The sequence below is a fragment of the Dasypus novemcinctus genome, chromosome 3 (genome assembly GCF_030445035.2).
Source record: "Dasypus novemcinctus isolate mDasNov1 chromosome 3, mDasNov1.1.hap2, whole genome shotgun sequence".
NCBI lineage: Eukaryota > Metazoa > Chordata > Mammalia > Cingulata > Dasypodidae > Dasypus > Dasypus novemcinctus.
The window spans coordinates 187,147,253-187,161,850 of NC_080675.1; the positions used below are offsets into that span (position 1 = coordinate 187,147,253).

At 45.0% G+C, this 14,598-nt stretch overlaps 1 protein-coding gene across 5 annotated transcripts in view; it reads right to left on the bottom strand.

The window, feature by feature from the left end:
• Positions 1–8,596: 8,596 nt before the first annotated feature.
• Positions 8,597–14,598, bottom strand: part of MTRR (5-methyltetrahydrofolate-homocysteine methyltransferase reductase) — a 101,696-nt gene continuing 95,694 nt past the window's right edge. For all 5 annotated transcript variants that reach the window (XR_011648528.1, XR_011648527.1, XR_011648526.1 and 2 more), the window contains one exon: positions 8,597–9,037. The gene's annotated coding sequence lies outside the window, so the exon portion shown is untranslated. The remainder of the gene's footprint in view (positions 9,038–14,598) is intronic.

Consider the following 14,598-nt stretch of genomic DNA (forward strand, 5'->3'; position numbering starts at 1 on the left):
CTCCAAAAAAAAAAAGAAAAGAAAAGATGGAAACAGATATATCATGTTAATACTAGTCAAAAGCCAATTAGAGTGACTCTATTAATGTCAAGGCAAAGATTATTACCAGGGATAATAAAGGTCATTTCCAATGATAAAGGGATCAATTAATCAAGAATGCCAAACAATCCTAAATGTGTTATACACTTACTAACAAAGTTTCAAAGTACATGAAGCAAAAACTCATAGAATTGCAAGGAGAACTAGGCAAATCACAATTATAGTCAGAGATTTTAGTACTCTTTCAAGAATTAGTGAAGCAGTAAATAGGTAATCAGCAAGAATATAATAGAGCAACACTATCAACCAACTTGATCTAATTGACATTTATAGGACACTCCATCCAGCCACAGTAGAATATACAATCTTTTCAATTGTACATGCAGTATTTACTAAGATGGAACACATTCTGCACCATAAAACAAGTCTCAATAAATTTAAAAAGATTCAAGTCACTCAAACTATGTTCTCTGGTTTGAGATGTAGCTCAGTGGTTGAGCATGTATTTCACATGTATGAGGTCTACTTTACAAAGCATTGTGTTAGAAGTTCTGACCAGTACAATCAAACAAGAAAAAGAAATAAAAGGCAACCAGATTGAAATGAGGAAGTAAAACTCTCTTTATTTTCAGAAATTATGATGATCTATGTAAAGAATCCAATGTAATCTATAAAAAAGTTACTAAAACTTATCAGTGAGTTTACAAGATAAAAGATTAATGTGCAAAAAACATACGCATAGGGAAGGGCTGTGGCTCAATCAGTTGGGCTCCCATCTACCATATGGGAGGCCCTGGGTTTACATCCCAGGGCCTCCTTGTGAAGGCAGGCTTGCCCTCATGCCACGGAGAGCCACCCAGTCTGCAAGTGCTGCCAGCCTGCAAGTATCACAGAGCGATGACTCAGCAAGGTGACACAACAAAAAGGGAAACAAATAAAAACACAATAGAGCATACAGCAAATGGACACAGAGAGCAGACAACAAGCAAGCCGTGGGGGGGGGGGGGGTAAAAAAAACATGTGTATATGTAATACAATATGTACAATTTACAAAAATCAAATAAATCTATATACTAGCAATGAATAGCTGGAAAATGAAATTTTAAAAATCCATTTACAACAGCATAAAAATATGAAATACTAGGGATAAATCTGGCAAAAAAAATGTGCAAGGCCTACACAGTGAAAACTAAAAAAAAAAAAAAATTGCTAAGAGAAACTAAAGAGGATCTAAACAAACAGAAAGATATATTGTGTTAGGGGTTAGAAGACTCAATTTTTTAAAAATGCCAATTCTCCCCCAATTGATCTTTATAGTCAATGCAATCCCAATCAAAATTCCAGAAGACTATTTTTGCAGTGGTTGAAAAACCAATTCTAAAATGCAAATGGAAATGCTAAGGACCTAGATAAGCCAAAACAATGTTGAAAAAGAAGAACAAAGTTGGGGCACAACAATTCAAGACTTATTATGAAGTGACAGTAAATAAAGTGACAGTAATGAAGACAGTGTGACATTAGCATACAAACAAATAGATGAATGGACAGAAAAAAGTGTCTGAAAATAGGTCAACATATATATGGAAAATTATTTTCAAAAATATTGTAAATGCAGGTCAGTGGAGAACAAATTTCTTTTCAATAAATGGGCTGGAACAATTGGATATCCATATGGAAAAAAATGAACTTTGATCCATATGTTATGCCATACACAAAAATTAACTCAAAATATGTCATATCTAAAACTACAAAATATTGAGAAGAAAACTTAGAAAATCTTTGTGCCCTCAAGTTACTTAGATATAATACCAATAGTGTAATACATAAAAGAACAAATTGATAAATTAGGCATCAACAAAATGTTTAACTTCTGTTTTTCAAAAGATCACATTAAAAGAATGAAAAGGCAATCGTTGACTAGAAAATACCTGCAAATCATTTATCTTATAAAGGATTTGTATCCAAACAATATAAAGAGCTCCCAAAACTGAGCAATGAGAAAATAAACAAAAACCAAACAAAAATATGGAGCAAAAGATTTGAATAGAAACTTAACTGAAGAACATATATGAATGGCAAATATGCATGTGAAAAGCTGTTCAACATCATTAGCTATTAGGGAACTATGAAGCAAAGCCTCAATGAGATACCACTATTCACCTATTAGAATGACTGAAATTAAAAAGAAAGTCTGGCTATACCTAGTGTTGGAGAGAATGTGAAACAACTGCAAATATCACTTGCTGTTGGTGGGGATGTAACATGGTACAACCACTTTGGAAACCTCTCTGGCAGTTTCTCATAATGTTTAACATATACCCATGGGAAACAGCCACTCCACTTCTAAGTATTTAGCCAAGATAAATGAAACCACATGTTCATACAAAAACTCGTACATGAATGCTCACAGCAGCATTATTTGTAATAGCCAAAAACTGGAAACAACCCCAATATATGATTACATTTACATAAAGCTAGAAGATGCAAGCTGATCGGTGCTGACTGAAACCACATCATTGGCTGCCTGGGGAGGGAGTGGAGAAAGAGATTACAGAGGGGCACAGGATATTTTTGTGAGGAACAGATATGTTGCTTTCTGACTGTGTGTATGTGGGTAACTTCGCAGGAATGATACAAATGCCCAAAGGTATCAGGGCGTATACCTTAAGATGTGCACTTCACAGTATGTCAATTATACCTCACTAAAGCTGTTCGTTTAAAAAAAGAAAGAGCAAGTACACACACGACACTTTGAGGTGGAGAAGGGGATGTGTTCGCAGAGCCCACCATGGCTGATGATCACTACGCAGGTGTGGCACAGAGGGTGCAGGTTTGGGCAGGTAGTTGTCCCAGAGATGCAAACCCCAGGCCAGCTCCTTGGCTGAGGCCACTCGATGCCCTACGGGAGACCAAACATGCAGGCCGGAGGCATCGGGTGTGAAATCTGCTGAGGGGATCCCAGGAGCCACAGATCCCAGGCCCAGTCTGGGGGTGGCAGCTACCTTCATGGGCACATCAGGGCCTCCACACGGGTCCACCCAGTGCAAGGCAGAGCTGCACAGCATCCTCCAGGGACCCCATCTGGCCTGGACCTCCCTCACTTGAGATGTGAGAATCCACCTCGTTACCCACAGCCCTTTGCAGAAACAACACTCACGACTCCATGCAGAAAAGTACCTGGCAAGACACACCATGTAGGAGGGCATGACTGCAACAGCCCTAGCCAGGGGGCCCACACTCAGACCCCAGCCATGAGATGAGCTCCCGGCCGGCCTGGCCTCCCCGGCTGGACAGCTGAGCTGGGGGTTGCTCCTCATGTTCCCTCATTAGCTCTGCAGGGCAGAGCCGGGCAGCCCCTGTGGTGGCACATAAGGAGCAGAAGGAGGCTAAGGCCAGCCATGGGGTGCTGCACCCCCCTGCACCAGGCTGCCCCCCCCCCAGCCAGGCAGCTCCCCTGCACCAGGCTGGAACCCCCCTGCACCAGGTTGGCCCCCACTGCCAGGCTGTCCCCCCTGCACCAGGCTGCCCCCCCTCCGCACCAGGCTGCCCCCCACTGCCAGGCTGCCTTCCCCAACCAGGTTGCTCCCCCCCCCACCAGGCTGCCCCCCATTGCCAGGCTGCCCCCCCCCCCCGGCCAGGCTGCACCCCCCTGCACCAGGCTGCTCCCCCACTGCCAGGCTGCTCCACCTGCACCAGACTGCCCCACCCCTGCACCAGGCTGCCCCCTACTGCCAGGCTGCCCCCCCGGCCAGGCTGCATCCCCCACACCAGGTTGCCCCCCCCAAGCCAGGCTGCACCCCCTTGCACCAGGCTGTCCCTCTAACCAGGCTGCCCCCCCAGCCAGGCTGCCCCTCCTGCACCAGGCTGCACCCTCATACTAGGCTGCACCCCCTGCACTAGGCTACCCCCCTGGCCAGGCTGCACACCCCCCCCTACTAGGCTGCCACCCCCCAGCCAGGCTGCACCCCCACACCAGGCTGTCCCCCCCATTAGGCTGCCCCCCCATACCAGGCTGCATTCCCCTGTACCAGACTGACCCCTGCACCAGGCTGCCCCCCAGCCAGGCTGCCCCCATCCTGTCTTCCTCTTTGGGTCTAAAGCACAGGGCCCCTCCTGACCTTGGCTCTACCTGCCCTCTCTGGCAGCATGTCTTACCGTCATGGAGCTGGATCTGGCGACCGCGTGTGCTTTCTGCTGGCAGCTGTCAGGTCGGGGGATGGCCAGGCGAGCTAGACCAAGCCCCGGTCTTCTGTCCACCCTGGGGTCTGTCCAGAAAAGGCAGGTCAGGAAGCGCTGGCCCAGGGCCTGACGCTGCTGCTTTAGGAGTGCTGGAGCCTCCGGGCCTCAAGGACTTCCAAGAGCTTCACCCGCCCGCGGAGGTGACGGTTTCCGCGTACAGATCTGCCTCGGGCAGGACGCGGTCTTACCACCGCTGGCAGGCCCTTCCCTCCTCCACCTGCTGGTCCCCGCCTCAGAGCTCTTGGGGACACAGTCCATGGCCAGTTTAACAGCAGAGTGCCTCGGAGCTTGCGTGAAACGGACGACCCTCTGAGAGAACGGAGGGGGACAGCTGCCAAGCAGCAGGCCGCGGGGCATGCGAAGGTCCTCCAGGGCACGGTGGCAGGCGACGCCTGCGCCCACCGGGGACGTTCGGCCCACGTTCTCCTGTGCCTAACGCGGTTCCTCTGCTCCCAGCCCCCGAGAGCGGCCGCGTCGGGACACAGCTCCGCTCACCGTGGCCTGTCTCAGCTTCTCCCAGAGACCTTTTCTGATGAAGGCCCTGGACCCAGGCTCCCAGCCCCCCTGCCAGGGCACCCCTCGCTCCTCTGGGAGGGGCTGCCCGTGGAGCTCCACGGCGGCCAGTGCACAACAGTGAGTACCTCCCTTGCTGAGTCCCCATCAAGGGCAGTCAGCACCGTCCAGGACTGCCGGGACCCCGAGGCGCCCCAAGTGGGATGGCTGAGAACAGGCCTTCTCTGGGTGACCTGTCCATGCAGGCATCTCTAAGCACTGCAAGGGGCTGTTCCAGTCCAGGGCGCGGCCCCCGACTCAGGGAAGCCCTGACCCAGCCCCAGGCGAGACGCTTACTGTGCAGACAGGCTCAGGGGCCTGGGCAGGTGAGGAGCCGCCAGAGGGGACCAACCCTGCCCCTTCTGGGGACACCACATGGCTCTGCCACCTGCCCCCGGCAGGTGCCATCACAGCACGAGTGACTGTGTTCTGTTGAGACGCGTGTGTGTCAGCACTCAGAGGGCGTCACGCGGATTTTGTCCTGGCGGCTCAGGAACTCCAGTAACCCCTGGGTGTCTGTTCTGAGAAGAGGCAGCCAGTCGCCCAGGAGGCACCTGTTCCCCCCAAGAGCAGGAGCCGAGGCGGCCCAGGAGAGGGGCCAGCCAGTGACCTGTCGCCTTCCAAAGACCCGCTGCTGCCGTTGGCCAGTCCAGCTCCCAGCCACACACACGTCCCCTCCACAAACCTGTCCCCCCGGTTCTGCAACAGCCCCCACACCGTGTCCTGGCCACACCAGGAGGAAGGCCTGGCACTGCTGGCTGAGATGTCACGTGGCCACCGATGCTCCCATTGAATTCACTGACCACCCGCTGTCTTGTCCTGAGTGAGGCGGGGGTGTAGAGAGGACATTGGCTTAGGAGCTGGCCATGCGCCCAGGGACCTCTCGTTTATGGGAATCAGTGCCAGGACATGGGGGAAGCACGAGCTCCCCTCCAGGACAGCGATCCTGCCAGGCCCCGCTCAGGCCAGGCCTTGGACACCCTCTCCACCACCTCCTCCTCTGTCCCTGCAGCCCTGCTCCCCCTGCCCGGTTCCCACACACCTACTCCATGCTGGGGTACCCCTGACTGTGGGCCCATCTGCCCAGCAGGTCCCTGGGGGTCCCCTCAGGCAGCACCAGCTTCTGTTATCATAGGACTTGGGGGGGCGAGTTGTAGGCACAGGCCTCTGGTGACCTGTTTTTTGTTGTTTTTTTGTGTGTCTGTTTTGTTTCTTAGTAATTCTGAGACACGAGTATGCAAACCAACAGCCTTTTAACAACAATCCTTATTTTGACAGCTATGATCCATCTGCATATCCAGCAGGAGGGAGGAGGCATCACTGTCACAGGTGCACCAATGACGCCTAAAAACTAGTCACCCAAGCAGGGGTGTCTTCACACAGTGGCCCTGGCCAGCACTACTGCATGGGGTCTGGGGCTTGCCCTGCCATAAGCTGCTTACCTGGGCATCAGTCCATCCCCACTCACCTGCCTGGCTCCTTCCCAGGTCCTTCCTAGACAGCTCCATGCCCCCTCCAGCAGGCTGCAGACCCCCCCCCATCTGCACCCCCTCTCCAGCAGGCTGCAGACCCCACCCATGCTGAATACACTCTGGCCACACAGACCCCCAGGTCCTGTGTTTGACACAGCCTTTGTAGCCTCACAATCCACACGCTGGGCACGTGAGCAGCATTAGAGGCCACCCAAGGAAGTGGGTGGGAGCCAGGCGTTTCACTCACCAACATCCTGCCCACACGCAGTTTCTCCACATAGAGTGGCAGGTCCCACTTCTCTTCTACACGTAGCCTGTAGCTATTGCAGGTGGTGCTGGGCTAGGCCTGGAGAGCCTTGAGGGCCTGGCCACCCACCAGGTGGGTCTGGGACAAGCTTCCCATCATGCTTTCTATGTGCAGACACCACAGACTGGTGTGGGGACAGACCCTAGGCTGGGGTACATGCCTGTGGTCAGGAAGCTGGGTGAGCATGGACAGGGTTCAGGAAAGGACATCCCTCCACCAGCAAGGGAGCATGAATGACTATAGAGCAGAGGCCGGGAGGTCGGGGGTGCCTCTTGGCCCGGATGGGGCTCCCTGAGAAGAGCTAGGACATAGGCACGGTAGAAAACCAGGAGGTCAGCAGTTTTGGAAACCACTTCTCCGTGGAGCAGGAAACAAATATTGTTAGTTTTCAGCAGAGGTCCCAGGCTTTCAGGGGCCTCCAAATAAGGCACGACTTCCAGGAAGCAAAGCTGAGCTTCAGGCTGGACATAAGACACAAGGGCAGTGACAATGTCTAAATGGATGGCATTAGTATCCATGAAGGCACGAGAGGAGGTCTGAAGAATCCCTGCCTAAAACACCAGAGACTAACAGATTGCATGGATTCCTTAAAGAGCTGACATCAGAGCTGGAGAATAAGCACTCGGGAAAAGGCTGCTGGATGAATGCATGCCCCAGACGTCTGCAAAGACCTTTGCTAAGATAATAAAGGGTTTACCAATATCACTTGGGATCACAAAGTCTAAAGTACTAAAATGTCCTACAATATAGGCTAAAAGTGTGGCATTTATAAATCTTTTAAGATATCTTTTACTTTTGGAACTACTGAAATTTTATGAAACTCAAAAATGTGACTGTCCTATTTTGGAAAACAAGCTGACAAACATTTACTAAATTAATACAATTTTTAAGTGGCAATTTTACTTGAAGGGATTTGCTACAAAAATTCTTCAAACACAAGACTGTCCAACTAGGCACTTTTCTTTAAGAATCAGAAACTGAAAATAAACCAACTGCTGTGATTAAATCAACAATTAATTACGGTACATCCAAAACAGCCTTTAAAAAGGTTTCTAATACCTTTTCATGTTCTGTTCTCTAGAGCTCTTGATTTCTTTTCTAAGTTAAAAGAGACAAATTACAGGACAATATCTGGAGTATGGTAGCCCATTATTTTCTTAGCAAAACAAAATTCAACTGTTAATTCTGAAGGTTTGATTATAAAGAATTTTCATTTTCTGAGTTAAACATTTGTTTTTTGCAATTATTTAGAATGAGCATATTATCCTCGCAGTCAGGGGATAATATCTATCTATGCTTCATAAAATCTTTTAAAAATGATAGAATTGAACTAAAATTGTGAATTTATTGAATTTAATCAAGAAGCTCTCCTCACGGGAAATTTTGAGTAGTTAAGATCTTTTTTTATAAAGCAGTTCCTTGTATTAACACTGACATCTAGGGGATCTATCTCCAAATTCATCTAAGTAGCAACAAAGTCTACCAAAACCTTCCATTTCTTGTTGAAAATTCTGGTTCAGCAATAACTATATACTATTCCAAAATGGGATGTTAATATTTATAAGAGGTGACAATGAGAGAGGGGAAAACAACAGCAACAACCAAAAAAAACAAAAAACAAAAAACACACACACCTAAGTCCTAAGCTCCTATTAGCTTTCTGCCTAGAATTAGAACTGGCACTGTGTAGCTGATTAACCTAAGAAGTTAAGTAGGGCCATTTTCATCATGTTTAATGTGTTATATCAAGTTAATGACTGGTAAAATCAAGTCCTACCTAAAAAATCCTATTTCAAAAGAAAATTTAAAAATTTCATTATAAATACAATATAAAAATATCTGACTATGACAATTACAAAGATAGCACACACTCTTGGGAACTAAGTTTGCAAACATGTTGCAAAGAATACTTTTTTTAAAAATTTTATTCATTTTGTAAATTACATTCAAAAAATATGAGGTCCCATTCAACCCCCCCCCCCCCCCCCCCCCCAGCAACACTCACTCCCATCATCATGACACATCCATTGCATTTGGTAAGTACATCTCTGGGCATCTCTGCACCTCATGGTCAATGGTCCACATCACAGCCCATACTTTCCCATGTTCCATCCAGTGGGTCCTGGGAGGGTTTACAATGTCCGGTGATTGCCCCTGAAGCACCATCCAGGGCAACTCCAAGTCCCAAAAACGCCTCCACATCTCATCTCTTCCTCCCATTCCCCATACCCATCAGCCACCATGGCCTCTTTTCCCACACCAATGCCACCTTTTCTCTGTGGACCTTGGATTGGTTGTGTCCGTTGCACCTTTATGTCAAGAGGAGGCTCAGATTCCACATGGATACTGGATGCAATCCTCCTACTTTCAGTTGTAGGCACTGTAGGCTCCATGGTGTGGTGGTTGTCCTTCTTCAACTCCATCTTAGCTGAGTGGGGTGAGACCAATAAATCAGTGAAGGAGCTGAAGTCTGTTGAGGCTCAGGGCCTGGCTATCATATTGTCAGTCCAGAGATTCAAATCCCCTAAATATATCTTAAACCCCAACACCAACTACAATTCCAGTAAAGTAGCATGAAAGTCTTGTGAAAAGAGATCCCATCTGAGTCCAGTTCCATCACGCAGAAACAACAGCTCCAAAGAAGGGCCATCTGACATGGCCGTGAACCCCATCTGCCATGACCATAGAACCCGTGGGTCTCTTTAGCCCTCAAAGGAACCAATACCTAGGGTTGTATCTACTTTATCTGTCTCTGAGACTCTGCTCAGTTGTGCATAAGGGCAATCCTTCTGACAACCTCCAGACTCTTTTTTAGAGACTCGTAGCCATATAAACTCATTTCTCCTTTCCATTTCCCCCTTACATTAGGTCAAACAGCATTTTAAAGTCATGTTATTATATGTAGACAGGGATATTCTGCTGATCCGCATTGAACCTTTAATTCAAGGTCATTTTCTAGTTACATCATCAGTTGGTACTTGGTAGTTGTCCCTCAGTGCCAGGGAGGCTCATCCCCGGGTGTCATGTCCCACACTGGGGGGAAGGCATTGCATTTACATGCTGAGTTTGGCTTTGAGACTGGCCACATTTGAGTAACATGAAGGCTGTCAGGAGGAAATTCCTAGGCACACTGCTGCTCTAGGCCTTGTTCTTATTTCAGGCATATAGGCTCACAAGCATAGTCATTAGTATCATGGTCTCACTGCTGGACCCTCATTCCTTCCTGGTCCTTACCATTGCACCTGGGGGACTGCCGCTGCTCCCCTAGGGACCATGACAGAGCACCCCCAGCCAGGAACCCAGTACCCCCCCCCCAGCTGTAGTTTTAAATTGTTGCCACTATGAGTATATCCAAACATTACCATGCACCCTGGACATATGCCCTGTATAGATCCCTGTCAGCCATATATCACCTGTCAATAGTATCCTATACCAGTATTCCTCCACTGCCATTGTTGAACCACTCTGTGATCCAAAACTTCCTGAAAAGTGAAGCCCAATATAATGTCAGGGTCCCTTACTAGTAAAATGGAATATAGTGATGGGTTTAAAGGTTAGATATAGAATACGTGTTGATTTGGAAAAATTCCACATCCTATTTTTTTCTTTTCTTTTTTCCTAATTATTGAACTTCTCTTCACAAGAGCCCTAGACAACAGAAATTCATATATACAATATACAGTACTCCCACACATCTACCATAAAACCTTTTCCCTTCCACAGCGATATTCTTATAACTTATTCATATCATATTTAAACTGATGTACAGACTCTGAGACAATAGCTTTCAAACAAGGTGACATCTGTGCTTACATTGTGGTCCATACTTTAGGATATACAGTTTTCTAAATTTTTAGTTATCCTGTTTTACATTATGGTTTACATTATTAGTCTGTCATCCCCTATATGTTTATGGTGTAATATTACATGTTTTATATCCATCCTTGTGTACTCTCACAAAACTCCTCTCTTACCCCACATTTACCTTGGTTCCACACATTTAACATCCATTTTCCCCTCCCCTTGGGGCCCACAGTGACAGCCAACCTCCATTTCCTGAGGAGCCACATCCAGAGATACTTGCAACAGTGTTCAGGGCCTAACTTGCTCAACTGCCCCAATGCGCTGGGAGCCACCCTTTCTCTCGAGAGATACAGTTCCCTCTATTTGATGGCATTAGTCCTTCCCAGGATGTGGGTCCACCCCCCCTCTCACTATTTGGGTCTCTACCCAATGGTGTAACCCACTCTGGCAAAATGAGCATTCAGACATTCACCCAGGAGCCCATCCTGCATCAGACCATCCCCTCCAAGCATCCTAAACAGGTAACCCTCCTAATTATATTTTGATAGGATTTTATCAGCATTTTACTCTCAACCAACACCTGACACTCTCCTATGTTCGTATGTTGCCCCTCCCTCCCCCCACTTTTTGGGCAATATTACCCATCCCGCCCAGCCCCAGCCCCCCTCAAACCTAAAAAGCCCCACTCAAAGGCAACCCCTTGCCCCCATTTTATCTCTTCTTTGTGTTCATACTTACCACCAGCTCATCATAAATTCCACCCCTGCAGACATCAGCTCACATCCTTCCTCCACCCCCCGATTTCCTGTAAGCCTATCTTCCAGTCTCTAGCTCTCTGAGGCACCTTGCTTATTTCATATCATTGAGGTCATGTAGTATTTGTCCTTCAATGCCTGGGTTGCTTCACTCAATATAAGGTTCTCAAGATTCATCCCTGTTATCACGTGTGTTTGTAGTGTATTTGTTCTTACAGCCGAGTAGTATTCCATTGTGTGTATATACCACATTTTATTGATCCACTCATCTGTTGATGGGCATTTGGGTCGATTCCAACTTTTGGTGATAGTGAACAATGCTGCTATGAACATTGGTGTACATATATCAGTTTGTGTCCTTGTTTTCAGTTCTGCTGGGTATATACCCAGCAGTGGTATTGCTGGGTCATATGGCAAATCTATGGTTAGTTTTTTGAGAAACCGCCAAACTGTCCTAAAGAATGGTTGGATCCTTCCGCATTCCCACCAGCAATGGATGAGTGTTCCCCTTTCTTCACATCCTCTCCAGCATTTGTATTCTTCTGTTTTTTTCATAGCTGCCAATCTTATGGGAGTAAGATGGTATCTCATTGTAGTTTTGATTTGCATTTCCCTGACAGCTAGAGATTTGGAGCATTTTTTCATGTGCTTTTTAGCCATTTGTATTTCTTCTTTGGAGAAGTGTCTGTTTAAATCTTTTTCCCATTTTTAAAATGGGTTATCTTTTTATTTTCAAGATATATGAGTTCTTTATATGCAAGTTATAAGTCTCTTATCAGATATATGGTTGCCAAATATTTTCTCCCATTGTGTGGGTTCCCTTTTTACTTTCTTGACAAACTCCTTTGAGGTGCAGAAGGCTTTAATTTTGAGGAAGTCCCATTTATCTATTAGTTCTTTTGCTGCTCGTGATTTCAGTGTGATATTCATGAATCCATTTCCTATTACAAGGTCCTGTAGATATTTCCCTACACTGCTTTCCAAGATCTTTATGGTCTTGGCTCTTATATTTAGGTCTTTGATCCATCTTGAGTTGATCTTTGTATAAGGTGTGAGATGGTAATCCTCTTTCATTCTTCTACATATGGCTATCCAGTTCTCCAGGCACCATTTGTTGAATAGGCCATTCTCTCCCAGTTGAGAGTGTTTGGTGGCTTTATCGAATATTATATGGCTATACATGTGAGGTTCTATATCAGAACTTTCAATTCGATTCCATTGGTCTGTATGTCTCTCCTTATGCCAATACCATGCTGTTTTCACTACTGTAGCTTTGTTGTATGTTTTGAAGTCCGGTAGTGTGATTCCTCCAATTTCTTTTTTCTCTTTCAATATGTCTTTGGCTATTTGGGGCCTCTTTCCTTTCCAAATACATTTCATAGTTAGTTTTTCTAGTTCCTTAAAGAAGGCTGTGTTGATTTTTATTGTGATTGCATTGAATGTGTAGATCAGTTTTGGTAGGATAGACATCTTAATAATATTCAGTCTTCCTACCCATGAACAAGGAATATTCTTTCATTTATTTAGGTCTTCTTTGATTTCCTTGAACAGTCTTGTATAGTACTCGGTGTATAAGTTTTTTACCTCTTTAGTTAAATTTATTCCTAAGTATTTGATTTTTTTATTTACTATTGTGAATGGTATTTGTTTCTTGATTTCCTCCTGAGCTTGCTCATTATTGGTGTACAGAAATGCTACTGATTTTTGTGCATTGATCTTAAAACCTGTGACTTTACTAAACTCATTTATGAGTTCTAGAAGCTTTGTTGTAGATCTCTCAGGGTTTTCTATGTATAGGATCATGTCATCTGCAAATAATGAAATTTTGACTTCTTCCTTTCCAATTTGAATGCCTTTTATATCTGGTTCTTGTCTCAGTGCTTGAGCAAGTACTTCTAAGACAATGTTAAATAGGAGTGGAGACAATGGGCATCCTTGTCTTGTTCCTGAGTTTACAGGGAAGGATTTTAGGATTTCTCCATTGTAAACAATGTTGGCTGTAGGTTTTTCATATATACTCTTTATCATGTTCAAAAAATTTCCTTGTATTCTGATCTTTTGGAGTGTTTTTATCAAGAAAGGGTGCTGTATTTTGTCAAATGCTTTTTCTGCATCTATAGATATAATCATGTGATTTTTTTCCTTCAATCTGTTTATATGGTGTATTACATTGATTGATTTTCTTATGTTGAACCATCCTTGCATACCTGGAATGAATCCCACTTGGTCATGGTGTACAATTCGTTTAATATGTTGTTGAATACGGTTAGCAAGCATTTTGTTGAGGAATTTTGCGTCTAGGTTCATTAGAGAAATTGGTTTGCAATTTTCCTTTCTTGTGGTATCTTCTTTTGGCTTTTGTACTATGGTAATGTGGGCATCATATAATGAGTTAGATAATGTTCCTTCTGTTTCAATTTTTTGGAAGAGTTTCAGCAGGTTTGGTGTTAGTTCTTTCTGGAATGTTTTGTAGAATTCACCTGGGAAGCCGTCTGGCCCTGGGCTCTTCTTAGTTGGGAGATTTTTAATGACTGATTCTATCTCTTTGCTTGTGATTGGTTTGTTAAGATCATCAATTTCTTCTTTCATCAATATGGGCTGCTTATGTGTTTCTAGGAATTTGTCCATTTCCTCTAAATTGTCATTTTTGTTGGAATATAGTTTTTCAGAGTATCCTCTTATGATAGTCTTTATTTCTGTGGGGTCAGTGGTGATATCACCTTTCTCATTTCTTATTTTGTGTATTTGCATCTTCTCTCTTTTTTTCTTTGTTAGTCTCGCTAAAGGTTTGTCAATTTTGTTGATCTTCTCAAAAAACCAGCTCTTGGTATTGTTTATCTTTTCAAGTGCTTTCTTATGTTCTATTTCATTTAGTTCTGCTCTTATCTTTGTTATTTCCTTCCTTCTTCTTCCTGTTGGGTTACTTTGTTGTTGTTTTTCTAATTCCTTCAAATGTGCTGTTAGTTCTTCAATTTTTGCTCTTTCTTCTTTTCTGGTATATGAATTTATGGCTATAAATTTCCCTCTCAGTACTGCTTTTGCTGCATCCCATAAATTTTGGTATGTTGTGTTATCATTATCATTTGTTTCAAGGTAGTCATTGATTTCTTTTGAGATTTCCTCTTTGACCCACTGTTTTTCTAAGAGTGTGCTGTTTAATTTCCAAATTGTGGTGTGAAATCTGGGCCTCTGTCCCTTGCAAATTTCCAGCTTCACTCCACTGTGGTCAGAGATATTGTTTTGTATGATTTTGATCTTTCTGAATTCATTAAGCCTTTCTTTGTGGCCTAGCATATGGTCTATCTCGGAGAATGATCCATGTGCGCTTGAGAAAAATGTATATCCTGCTGTGTTTGGTTGTAATGATCTATATATGTCTATTAGATCCAGCTCCTCTAATATATGTTTTGTTTCTTTAGTGATTCTCTTT